At 42.6% G+C, this 12,954-nt stretch overlaps 1 protein-coding gene across 1 annotated transcript in view; it reads right to left on the bottom strand.

The window, feature by feature from the left end:
• SLC22A2 (solute carrier family 22 member 2) overlaps positions 1 to 12,954 on the bottom strand; it is a 116,208-nt gene that overhangs the window by 72,639 nt on the left and 30,615 nt on the right. The window lies entirely within an intron of this gene.

The following is a 12,954-nucleotide window of genomic DNA, read 5'->3' as shown; positions in this document are numbered from 1 at the left end:
CTCGGTGGCCAGCAGAGGCAGACTGGCTTTACAGGGATGCCCACCCAGGCCCTACCCCTGGCATTTTTCCCCATAGGAATGTATGCGTATGCGTCTCACAAATGCTTTCAGTCACATCCAGATCGGCGGATGCGGCAGGCAGTTCCGACGACGGAACTGCTTGCCGGATCACACTGCCGCAAGTGTGAAAGTAGCCTAATCCAGTCATTGTATGGTGGTGTCATTTAGTTCTGGTAGTGTTATCCAGTCACGAAACAGTGATGTTATCTGTATGGTGGTGTTATCCAGACAGGGTATGGTGTATTGTTATGGTGTTATTCAGTCATTGTATGGTGGCAGAGCCACCCATAAGCAGAGTAGGCCACCGCGTAGAGCGCACTCTGCCTGGGGGCGCCGACACTGTGGAGTCCGAATCCCAAGCAGTAGCACCTGGCCGCCGCCTGCGCCCCGCCCCCTACTTGTGATCCATCATCTCCTTGAGTTCCTGCACTTGCCGGCCGGATGCGCTGCGAGTGCGAGCCTGCACGGGCATGAGTTTGTTCAGTCACTTCGGGCAGAGCGAGCAGCACACAGCTGACACACAGCTACGAGACCCTGGTGTATTTAAATCTCATTTAGCCTGTCTTTCAGAAAAGTTTCTCCTGGGATTCGAACTCACGACCTTTACACATCAGAGGCAAGGCATTTACCCACACAGCTATGAACTTTTCTGAAAGACAGGCTAAATAAGAACACGAGCACCAAATCTTCAACACAAGAGGCTGGTGGGAACACAGGCCGGAAGAGACTGACATGGAGGTAAGTATAAAAGTGTTTCAGGAGCATGAGTGCGGACGCACGCAGGTGACGTGCGCACCTCGCTCTCGGCGTCTGCGCTCCCAGCCCAGCGTGAGCTCGGCCTGACCCAGGGGATCGATGGTATGAGGTGGCCCTGAATACTGCTGTACTCCTACTCCGATACCGCTTGGCTGGCGTGAAAGTTTCTCTCGGCTGATCTAAAGGAGCCAGATGTGAAATGCCGACTGCCGTGGAATCCTGAGTCCTACCTCGATCGTCCCCTGCCCCGTCCCTGGGTTCCGTGTAGCATGCAAGCTCTCCTGACACACAGACTCCCCACCTGTTGATGGCCTAGTTCTGGTGTTGCCGACCGCTGACTGCCTCTCCTTTCACAGGCGAGATGAGCGTTCGATTCTGGAGTCCGAGAGTGTAGCCGAGAAGGGGGATAGTAGGTGACCTGGATCGATGTGCAAGTGTGTTCCCTTCCCCGCTTTATGATGCGACAGCGTGGTGAGAAAACTGACTTTTTTTATCCCTCTTTTATTTCTGCTGGCTGCCGTTGGACACAGTAAGTGAAGCTGCGGTCTGGGGGGTGTGAGGGGATCATGACATCAAGTTCTAAAGTATATACATGTGGGGCTTGAGTGGGGTCCCCCTCCCATATGCAGACAGGCAATCAGTTTCTATACAGATAGAGGAGGACTGTAAAAGAATATGAGACCCAGGTTATAAGCATTTAAATGGCTGACGGCAGTTGGCAGGGGGAGAATCAATAATCTAACGGGTCCAAGAGGATTAAAACAGCTACAGATATCCAGGATGGTATACATTTAGAACAACTGGAGGAGCTGGAGACACATTAAGGGAGGGATGTTTAATTTCCCCTCTGGGCTTATCTTCAAAGTACTGGGCAAGATTGCTTATTAAGGCAGGTGAGAGCTGCCACTGAAGAGTTTCGGTTTAAAGGTCGTGGGGAGAGACTGGTATAACAATAAACTAATATGAACTAAAAGGAACTAATACGATAACCCAAATGACCGAGGCTCGCCACGATCTATGGCCCAGTTACCACCTGGAATAGCAAGACAAACAATCCATAATTACACAATCTAACAAATGTTATTAACTGACTAACGTAAAGAGGACCGTTAATTGTCAGCGATCACTGGAAAACGGAATTGACGGCTAAATGTGTACATTCGGGTTGGGTTGAAATACTGTAATCCTGGACGTCATATATGTACCCCCGCCCCCTGGTTTTGTTGGTTTTTTCCTCTCCTTGTTGTGTTTTTTGAACCCATATATTTATTTGGGCACAGAGGGGGGAGGAGGTCAAGCCAGCTAGGGGAAGGTGGGGAGATGGCGAGACAGGCTGCAGGGAAAAAGACAAAGGGACAACTAGAGCTGAATACCTCGATTTCCCAATGCCTAAAAAAGTGGAGAAATCCAGGCAGCTCCTCCTAACTAATATGCATGGACAGACTAGCCCCGTAAAGAAAAAGATAGAAGAAGGGCCCTGGGAGCAAGAGGGAGAGGATCCTAACGTGCTCCCACCTGAGGAGGCTTCCCAGCCTGAGGAGAGAGGGGAAAAAACAGCCAAATGAGGCGGGGAAAAATGCCTCAGAACAAGACCCAAGCCTGCAGGACATATTTCAAGAAATAAAAAAATGCAACCTGGCGATACAGGACCTCTCTCTCCAGACTGGGAATATAAGAGTCGGTGGGACTGTTGAGGGCGGACTTAAAAAAATATAAGGATAGGTTGACGGAGGTGGAAAGTAGGACATCGGGGGTGGAAGATTTAGTGCAGAGGGTAGTTAAAGATAATACAGTTTTAATGGCAGAAAATAAGGAACTAAAAAACAAAATACTGTATATGGATAACAATTCCAGGCGGGCTAATCTGAGATGTCTTGGATTCCCAGAAGGAGCGAAAGGGCGAGACCCCCGCGCATTTATACAAACATGGCTGATAGAACAACTGGGCCAAGACATCTCTGATTATAAAAACTTTGTGGAAAGGGCATACAGATTAGCTGCTAAGATACCTCCCCCAGGTACAAGAATGAGAGCAATAATGATAAACCTCTTATCGGTCAGAGATAAAGAGGAGATATTGCATAGGGCAAGGAGGCGGGGGAGGTTGGAATATCTAGATACAACAATAATGGTGTTTTCTGACTTTGCAAAAGAAACGGATAATGAAAGAAGCCGTTTCTTGGAAGTGAAAAAAATACTGCGATCCACGAATATAAAATACTCAATGCTGTTTCCAGCTAAGCTGAGGCTAGAATGGGAAAGTAAAACTTGTTTTTTTTTATAAACCAGAAGCAGTCAGGGATTGGGTTAGAGATAACATCAAGAGCTGAGGGGGAGTGGGGTGGGGCAGGTGTCGGGAGGGGGAATGCAGATGTAGAGAACCAGGTTTAGGTATCCTGGCTCATTTGGGGGGGGGGTTGGGGATAATGTCGGTTGGTTGCTGGGGTGTTTTTTTTTTTTTTTCTCTTTCTCCCCCCTTTTGGTCCTTCCATCCCCTTACTCTCGTCTCCCTCCCCGGACCGCTGCCCACCGGGGGTTCTGGAGTGCCCTATTGATGGGTAGGATTAAGAACATAAAGGAAATTTATGAGAATCCTTTCATGGAATATAAGGGGGTTGAGTAGGGGCATAAAGAGAGTGGCAGTCTTCGACGCAATACATAGGTCACTTCCCGCTATTGTCTGCCTACAGGAGACACACTTGACGGGCGAGACAGTGGATGGGGTGGGCAGACCATGGATGCAACATGCTTTTCACTCAGTATATTCAGCATACGCAAGAGGAGTAAGAATATTAATACATCGGGATATAGATATAAAAATACTGAATGTAATCACAGATAGGGAAGGTTGCTATGTCCTGATAGACTGTATATTAGAAGGCAGGGCATGGGTAATAGCAAGCGTGTATATACCGCCACCCTTTAAAATCAACGTCCTATTAAAAATTTATGAGATTACACTTAATGCAGGGGATAAATCACTATTGGTGGTGGGGGACCTCAACAATGTAATGGATGCAAGTCTAGATAGATGTAGAATAGGGAATATTCAAGGTCCCTGTACAGGATCTAAATTAAAGAATGTCACTAAAGAGATGGGATGGATTGATATTTGGAGGGTTATGCACCCTAGCTTACGGAAATACTCGTGCTTTTCAAAAACTCACAGAAGCTTATCACGGATTGACTTAGCCTTCACAAATGAGAAAGGTTCTCTAGAAATAGAAGGGGTGAAATACGGGTGACGGGGAATTTCGGATCACAACCCAATTAATATTAAAATTAGAACACAAATAATTAAAAAAAGAAAAATGAATATAAATATAAATATAGGATGGATAAATATGTTGGATATACACAGCAAAATTTTGGGAGAGATAATAGAATTCTTTGAGATGAATGATGGATCATCAACGGTTAATACGATATGGGAGACTGCCAATGCCATTATTAGAGGGATTATTACAAAAAATACAGCAATATATAAGAAAGGAGCAAGAGAGAAAATAAAAAAATGGGAAAATGAGACAGAAAAAAGTGAGGAAAAGTATATTGAAAATCCCACAGAGCAAAACTATACTGCTTGGATAGAAAAGGCCTCTGAACTAAAGGAGGAATTGTTAAAGATGGCAGAACCGCAAAAAGAAAATCAAGAGATAATTTTATATATGCACATATACCCAGGAAAAAAATAGCGGCTCTGGCAGCGACCCAAACAAACAAGAATAAGTATATCCACTGTTTAATGGACGAATTGGGATATAAAAATACAGAACAAACTACCAAAATAGAATTATTAAAAAAATATTTTGCCGATATATACAGTAGTAAGATAAAAAAAAATTTGAGCAAATACAAAACTTTTTGGATGAAATTATTATCTCGAAGTTAACATTAGATCAAAGCAAGCCTTTGGAAGACCCCTTAACCCCTCTAGAAGTGAAGGATATGTTAAAAGCGACAGCAAAGAATAAGACCCCAGGAATAGATGGAATCCCGTTTGAGGTGTATGCCCAATATAAAGAAATACTAATTCCCAAACTGCTTGGGATGTGGGAGTCCTCGAAACAGTTAGGGAAGTTGCCAGATTCCATGCGTGAGGCCTTAATTACACTTGTTCCGAAGCCGGGCAAGGACCCAGCCTTAATGGAATCTTACCGTCCTATATCACTGATTACCACTGATAATAAAATTCTAGCCAAAATCCTGGCAACCAGACTTAAGAGTGTGATTTCAGCGCTCGTTCATGAGGATCAATCGGGGTTTATGTCAGGGAAAACTACCACAGAGAATATGATGAGATACTTTGTGAATACCCAGTTTGAACCTACAAACTGTGGAGAACGGCTGATTGTAACTATAGACACCTCAAAAGCGTTTGATACGGTAGAATGGCCCTTTCTGCTTAACGTGATGAAGAAGATGGGACTAGGGGACCAATTTGTTGCATGGGTAAAGCTACTGTACACTTAAATTTATGCTAGGGTGATAGTAAATGGAGAACATTCGGATAGCATACCAATTGGCAGGGGGGTTAGGCAGGGATGCCCCCTTTCTCCTCTGCTACTTGCTATAGCTATTGAACCGCTTGCGGATATGATTAGGCAAGACCCGCGAATTGTGGGGTTCAGATACGGTACATATGAGGAAAAAATTGCTCTATATGCGGATGACATCATGCTATTTGTGGGTTCACACGGATCACTTACAAGGATTTTTCAGGTATTTGAACAATACGGCAAATATGCTGGACTTAGTATAAACTGGTCTAAGTCAGCTTGTATCCCGATCGATCCTCTGAACGAGTTTTGCCCGGGAATGCCGGAAATTAAGAAAATTAACGAACCGGTCAAATATCTGGGAATTCAGATAACCCCAGACCCCAATGATTACGTTCGATTGAATGTGATTCCGAAAATTCAGGAATGTAGGAAAAAAATAGAGGTATGGAAAAGACTGTACCTGTCTATGGCAGGACGCATCTCAATGGTAAAGATGTGCCTATTACCGGCACTGAACTATATTTTGTGGAATACACCAGTGATAATCCATAAAAAATGTTTCAAAAAAATCGCCAGTTTACTAACCGATTTAATATGGCGAGAGAAAAAGCCGAGGATAAAGGCACAGATATTATGTACCCATGAGAAGGAAGGTGGATTGTCCGTACCAGATTTGGAACTATATTTCAGTTTGGTTTTTAAGCACGTTTCCTAATAAAATACCCACTGCGAAGTGAAGCTGGACAATCTACTTTTTTTTCGCTATTTTATTTCAGGGACTATAAAAAATATGTTCACGTGGAGTAACAATTCATTAGCTGAAAGTACTAGCTTCAAGTACTACATTAAGTACTAGTAAAGAGATATTGCAGCAGACTGAAGAGATTCAAGAGATACTGCAAGAGATTGGCTTAGAGTCTCCAACTGGCTCATCTGTGTTGTTTTTGCTGATCATTGCTTGAGAAGAGGTAAGGAATTCGGTCAGCTGTTTGCTATTGTGCGTTTGCTAATGAGCCTAGCTCACTAAGGTGTTACATTTGTTGCTGGGGGAGGAGTTTGGGAAGGAGTGTGTGTATATATAGAGACAGACTCATTAGCTGGCCTAATTCATTAGCTGAAAGTACTAGCTTCAAGTACTACATTAAGAACTAGTAAAGAGATATTGCAGCAGACTGAAGAGATTCAAGAGATACTGCAAGAGATTGGCTTAGAGTCTCCAACTGGCTCATCTGTGTTGTTTTTGCTGATCATTGCTTGAGAAGAGGTAAGGAATTCGGTCAGCTGTTTGCTATTGTGCGTTTGCTAATGAGCCTAGCTCACTAAGGTGTTACATTTGTTGCTGGGGGAGGAGTTTGGGAAGGAGTGTGTGTATATATAGAGACAGACTCATTAGCTGGCCTAATTCATTAGCTGAAAGTATTAGCTGCAAGTACTACATTAAGTACTAGTAAAGAGATATTGCAGGAGATAGTCAGGAGGTAGGCTGGAAGGTGGAAACAATACAAAAAAAAAAGGTAAGATTTGTTTGATTTAAAGTTACAAATTTATTTTTTTATTTTTTTCTCCTCTTTAAAATGGCAGACTTGGTTCAGTGCAGGAATTGTTGTGCATTTATTTCATGTTCCACTCTTTGGAGATTCGGATGCTGTCAGATCTGTAGACAGTTCTCCTTACTGCAGCAGGAAATTGCATTTTTGAAAGCTGAAATATTTAAATTATCTGTTAAACAAACTCCAGCTAGGACTGCTGCAATGCCACTGCCACAGAGGACCCCCAGAAATGGCAGATGGGTTAATGTAGGTTCTGGAAGTCTTAGAGTGGTGGATAGAAGACATGTCCCACAGTCGGTGGTTCTCCATAATTCATTTGCAGCACTCTCAGAATGTAAGGACAACATGGATATGGACTCAAACACAGAGGGTGAGAAACCATCGACTCCTATGTCTAATGTATGCAACAAAAAAGATAAAGTGAAGTCTCAAAGGATGCAGCTGTTGCTGGGTGATTCAATCATAAGAAGTGTGGAGCTTAAAGAAAATGGTTTTGTGAGATGTCTCCCTGGGGCTACTGCTAGAAGAGATAGAAGACGTATTATTAATATTGTTAAGCAAGAAAAGCAGGAAGGGGACGTGGATGTTCTTGTCCATCTAGGGACAAATGACCTGGCTTGCAATGAAGTGTCAGAGGTGAAAAAATCTTTTATCACACTTGGTAATGACGTACAGGATTTTGCATCCACCATTTCATTTTCTGAAGTTCTGCCTGTGCATAATGTTCAGAATGATAGGCAGAGGCGCATAAAGGAGTTCAACATATGGCTTGGTAAATGGTGTCAAGAGCAAGGATTTGGCTTTGTTTCTCATGATAGCTCTACTTGGAATAGAAAGGAACTGTACAAAAAAGATGGTTTGCATCTTTCTCTCAAAGGAACAAATGTACTTAGTGAACAGCACCAAGAATTTGCGAAAGAGTATTTAAACTAGGAAGGGGGGGCAAAAGAGTGAAAATAAAAGAGTCCAATTGCCCCCCGAAACAATGCCAGAACAGGTCAGAAGCACAGAGGTTAAGAAATGATAAGCTCAGAGTCCTGTCTACAAATGCTCGCAGTTTAGGTAAAAAAATCAATGAACTTGGGTCAATAATGGCATCTGAGAATGTAGATTTAGTGGCTGTTACGGAGACATGGTTTAATGAAAGAAATGACTGGGACATAACCATACCAGGGTACTCTTTATACAGAAGAGACAGAGAAGGCAAGAAAGGAGGAGGAGTGGCCCTGTATGTGAAAGATAGCATTAAATCTAACCTAATACAAGTTGGTGAGGCCAACATAGAGTCAGTTTGGGTTACGTTGCAGTTTGCTAACCATGCAGTAACTCGTGTAGGTGTGATATATAGACCACCTGGTCAAGTTAAAGAACTAGATGATCTACTAGTTGAAGAAATAGCTAAAATGACAATGAAAGGAGAAGTTATCATTATGGGAGATTTCAATCTTCCAGATATAAACTGGAAAACCAAAATAGCAAGTTCTACCAGGAGTACAGATATTCTAAATTCCCTACTGGGGTTATCTCTACAACAAGTGGTTGAGGAGCCAACCCGGAGGGAGGCCATTTTGGATTTGGTATTCACAAACGGGGATTCGGTATATGATGTCATTGTAGGCGAAACCTTGGGATCTAGTGATCACCAGTCAGTGTGGTTTAATATAAGAACTGTGAAAGAGTCCCACCACACAAAAACAAAAGTTTTAGATTTTAGAAAAACAGACTTTTCAAAAATGAAATTAGTCATAAATGAGTCCTTATCAGACTGGAACGGATTACATGGAGTCCAGGAGAAATGGGACTACTTAAAAGGTGCATTATTGAAGGCAACAGAAAATTGCATTAGACTCGTCAGTAAAAGCAAAAAAAGGAGGAGACCAATGTGGTACTCAGCAGAAGTGGCCCAAATCATTAAAAATAAAAAGCTAGCATTTTGTAATTATAAAAAAACCCAGAGCAATGAAGATAAGGAAATCTACAAGATTAGGCAGAGAGAGGCCAAGCAAGTTATAAGAACTTCTAAAGCGCAGGCAGAAGAAAAACTAGCTCAGTCTATGAAAAAAGGGGATAAGACATTCTTCAGATATATAAATGAAAAAAGGAAATTAAAACAAGGAATAACTAAATTAAAAACAAAGGACGGAAGGTATGTAGAAGAGAATAAAGGGCTAGCCGACTGCCTTAATGAATACTTCTGTTCAGTTTTTACAAAAGAAAAAGGAGAAGGACCTCCACTAGAAAGAATGACTATTAAATCGTTTGATGCATGTATCTTTACAGAGGAAGATGTTCTAAGTTTGCTGTCTAAGGTGAAGACAGATAAGTCACAGGGGCCTGATGAGATACACCCAAAATTATTAAAAGAGCTTAGTGGTGAGCTGGCAAAACCGTTAACAGATTTATTTAACCAATCATTAGTAACAGGAGTCGTCCCGGAAGATTGGAAATTGGCAAATGTCGTGCCCATTCACAAGAAAGGTAGTAGGGAGGAATCGAGCAACTATAGACCAGTGAGTCTGACATCAATAGTAGGCAAATTAATGGAAACCCTATTAAAGGATAGGATTGTGGAACATCTAAAATCCCATGGATTGCAAGATGAAAAACAACATGGGTTTACTTCAGGGAGATCATGTCAAACAAATCTTATAGATTTTTTTGACTGGGTGAATAAAATAATAGACGGTGGAGGTGCAGTAGACATCGCATATCTAGATTTTAGTAAGGCTTTTGACACTGTCCCACATAGAAGACTTATCAATAAACTGCAGTCATTGAGCATGGACTCCCATATTGTTGAGTGGATTAGGCAGTGGCTGAGTGACAGACAACAGAGGGTTGTAGTCAATGGAGAACATTCAAAACAAGGTAATGTTACCAGTGGGGTTCCACAGGGATCTGTACTGGGACCGATTTTGTTTAATATCTTCATAAGTGATATTGCAAAAGGCCTCGCTGGTAAGGTTTGTCTTTTTGCTGATGACACAAAGATATGTAACAGGGTTGATGTTCCTGGAGGGAAACGCCAAATGGAAAAGGATTTAGGAAATCTAGAAGAATGGTCAGAACTCTGGAAACTGAAATTTAATGTGGATAAGTGCAAGATAATGCACCTGGGGCGTAAAAACCCAAGGGCAGAATATAGAATATTTGACACAGTCCTGACCTCAGTATCTGAGGAAAGGGATTTAGGAGTAATTATTTCAGAAGACTTAAAGGTGGGAAGACAATGTAATAGAGCAGCACGAAATGCCAGCAGAATGCTTGGATGTATAGGGAGAGGTATAAGCAGTAGAAAGAGTGAAGTGCTTATGCCGCTGTACAGAACACTGGTGAGACCTCACTTGGAGTATTGTGCGCAGTACTGGAGGCCATATCTCCAGAAGGATATAGATACTCTAGAGAGAGTTCAGAGAAGAGCTACTAAACTAGTACATGGATTGCAGGATAAAACTTACCAGGAAAGGTTAAAGGACCTTAATATGTATAGCTTGGAAGAAAGAAGAGACAGAGGGGATATGATAGAAACTTTTAAATACATAAAGGGAATCAACTCGGTAAAGGAAGAGAGCATATTTAAAAGAAGAAAAACTACCACAAGAGGACACAGTTTTAAATTAGAGGGGCAAAGGTTTAAAAGTAATATAAGGAAGTATTACTTTACTGAGAGAGTAGTGGATGCATGGAATAGCCTTCCTGCAGAAGTGGTAGCTGCAAATACAGTGAAGGGGTTTAAGCATGCATGGGATAGGCATAAGGCCATCCTTCATATAAGATAGGGCCGGGGGCTATCCATAGTATTCAGTATATTGGGCAGACTAGATGGGCCAAATGGTTCTTATCTGCCGACACATTCTATGTTTCTATGTTTCTATGCAAACCTATAAGAAAATAATAGTAGGGATAAATAAAAGACCCAAAAAATGCAACATCTTTCAAATTATGGAGACAGGTATTTTGTCCCAACAGGGCTGTAAACACATACCTTTAACCGTGTTGATGGCTAAAAACTGGAAGATGGCAAAGGAATTGTGGCCCCAAATTGGATTTTATTCTGACACCATACTTTGGGACAATACTAGCCTCATAGAATTAAAGGCAATTGAACAGAGGGTCTGGTGGAAACATGGAATATATACATTAGGTCAGGTATGGGAAGAGGGGGATATTATCTCTTATGAAGAGCTAAAAAGGAAATACCAATGGGAAAATACAGAGCTGAGTTTTTTTTACTTTCAATTAAAACACGCACTTTATAAGATGATAGGGAAAGGTACACAAATTACTATCTTACCACAGCCTTTGGACTATATAACTAAGCTAATAGCTGGTAAGGAACTGGTCTCAAGAATATACCAATGTCTGTCACACCGCAAAAATAACAGAAGAGCAGTTGAAAATTTGACCCATAAATGGCAGGGAGCCTTGAACCCCGCACAAGAAGATTTTTGGGAGTCGGCTATAAAGGCGAAGAATAAGGAGGATAAAAATTCCCTTTTTTTTTCCTCAGCAACTAATTGGTTGAGGGTGGGGGGAAGATATGTTATGTATGAAAAAGATGATGGTTTGAATATTTATGTAAAATTTGAAAAAATGTAATAAAGATTTATTAAAAAAAAAAAAAAAAGTATAAAAGTTTTTTTTTTTTTTTTTTTAAATACCGGACTGTTACTTTACTGCCACGGGGGAGGGGGGGGGGGCTATTGGCGCCATGATTCTGGCATATGGAGGGGTGAGGAGAGAGGCACTTGATATTGGCACATTATGGGGCAGGGGGAGAGGATGGCACTATGATATTAGCACATGGGGGGGCAAGAAATTGACATGGATCATGAGGGGCAGAAATGTGAATGATGGGGGGGGGGGCAAGAAATGGACTTGAATCATGAGGGGCAGAAATGTGAAATGATGGGGGGGGGGCAAAAAATGGACATGAATCATGAGGGGCAGAAATGTTAAATGATAGGGGGGGGCGCCAAAATGTAGATTCGCTTGTGTTGACAAAAATCCTTGCACCGGCCCTGACTTCGGGCGCGCGATCCCGCGAGACCAGTGACCTCCAGAGGTGGGTCTCGCGGGATCACGCGCCGAAGACACATGATCTTGGCAAGAGCCAAGGCAATGTGGACCTGGAGCACAGTGAGGAGCAGAACCTGTATAGCACCCCTGGCAACCGCATTCTGACAACCTGCACTAGGGTGTCAGAGGCTGCAGGACAGTGACTGGCAGCAGGGTGGCACACACTTGTGTACAGGGGTCAGGGCACACCTGCTGCTTGACTAGGGGCCATAGATTCTGACTGGCACAGGGTGCCCAGCAGTGGCACATGGAGCCTAATAGGTGGCACAGACTGTCTAAAGGGCTATGAATGGTACAGGGTGCAGGACAGTGCCAGACTAGCAGAGGGCACAAGGCAGCATACTGTTTTATGTTGCCCTGGTGGCACAGGATTTCAGACAGTGGCTGAATGGCGCCTGGCAGTGAATAGATGGCACTGCTAGTGTTTCGTGTGCCAACCTGCTGAACAGCGCAGAGTGATTGGCATCACTGGGATGGTACTAGGTGGCAGACAATGGCTGGATATTATATATACATGACCATAGTCAGACTGGCACAGGGTATGCGACCATAGTCAGACTGGCACAGGGTACATGACCATAGACTGGCACAGGGTACACGACCATAGTTAAATGTTGCATGCAATAGGTGGCTGAAAAAGGGGCGGGTAAAAGGGTGTGGTCAATGGGCGGAGTCAAGGGGCGGCAAAAATCCTTGCACCAGCCCTGTATGGTAGTATCATTCAATTATGTTATCATGGTAATATGTAGTCATTGTATTATTTGAGGGTATGGCTAACCTTTGTATACCTTAAATAACTTGTGTAAATATCATCACAAGCGTTATTATCATTATCAACTGTGGCACCGATAACATTAATTTTTACAGCATCACAACTGATGAAAAACAATAGTTTTATCCTTGGTGTTCGCCTTTGCAAACACTGACTTATGATTCTGATTGCTCAAAAATGAACAAAACATGGTGATAGTTGTTGAGTGTATATGGGCCTTTAAATGAGGCATATT

This window comes from Bufo bufo, chromosome 4, assembly GCF_905171765.1.
Source record: "Bufo bufo chromosome 4, aBufBuf1.1, whole genome shotgun sequence".
Taxonomy (NCBI): Eukaryota; Metazoa; Chordata; class Amphibia; order Anura; family Bufonidae; genus Bufo; species Bufo bufo.
Note: the sequence above shows the minus strand (reverse complement) of the source record. Positions and strands in the feature narration are given on the sequence as shown.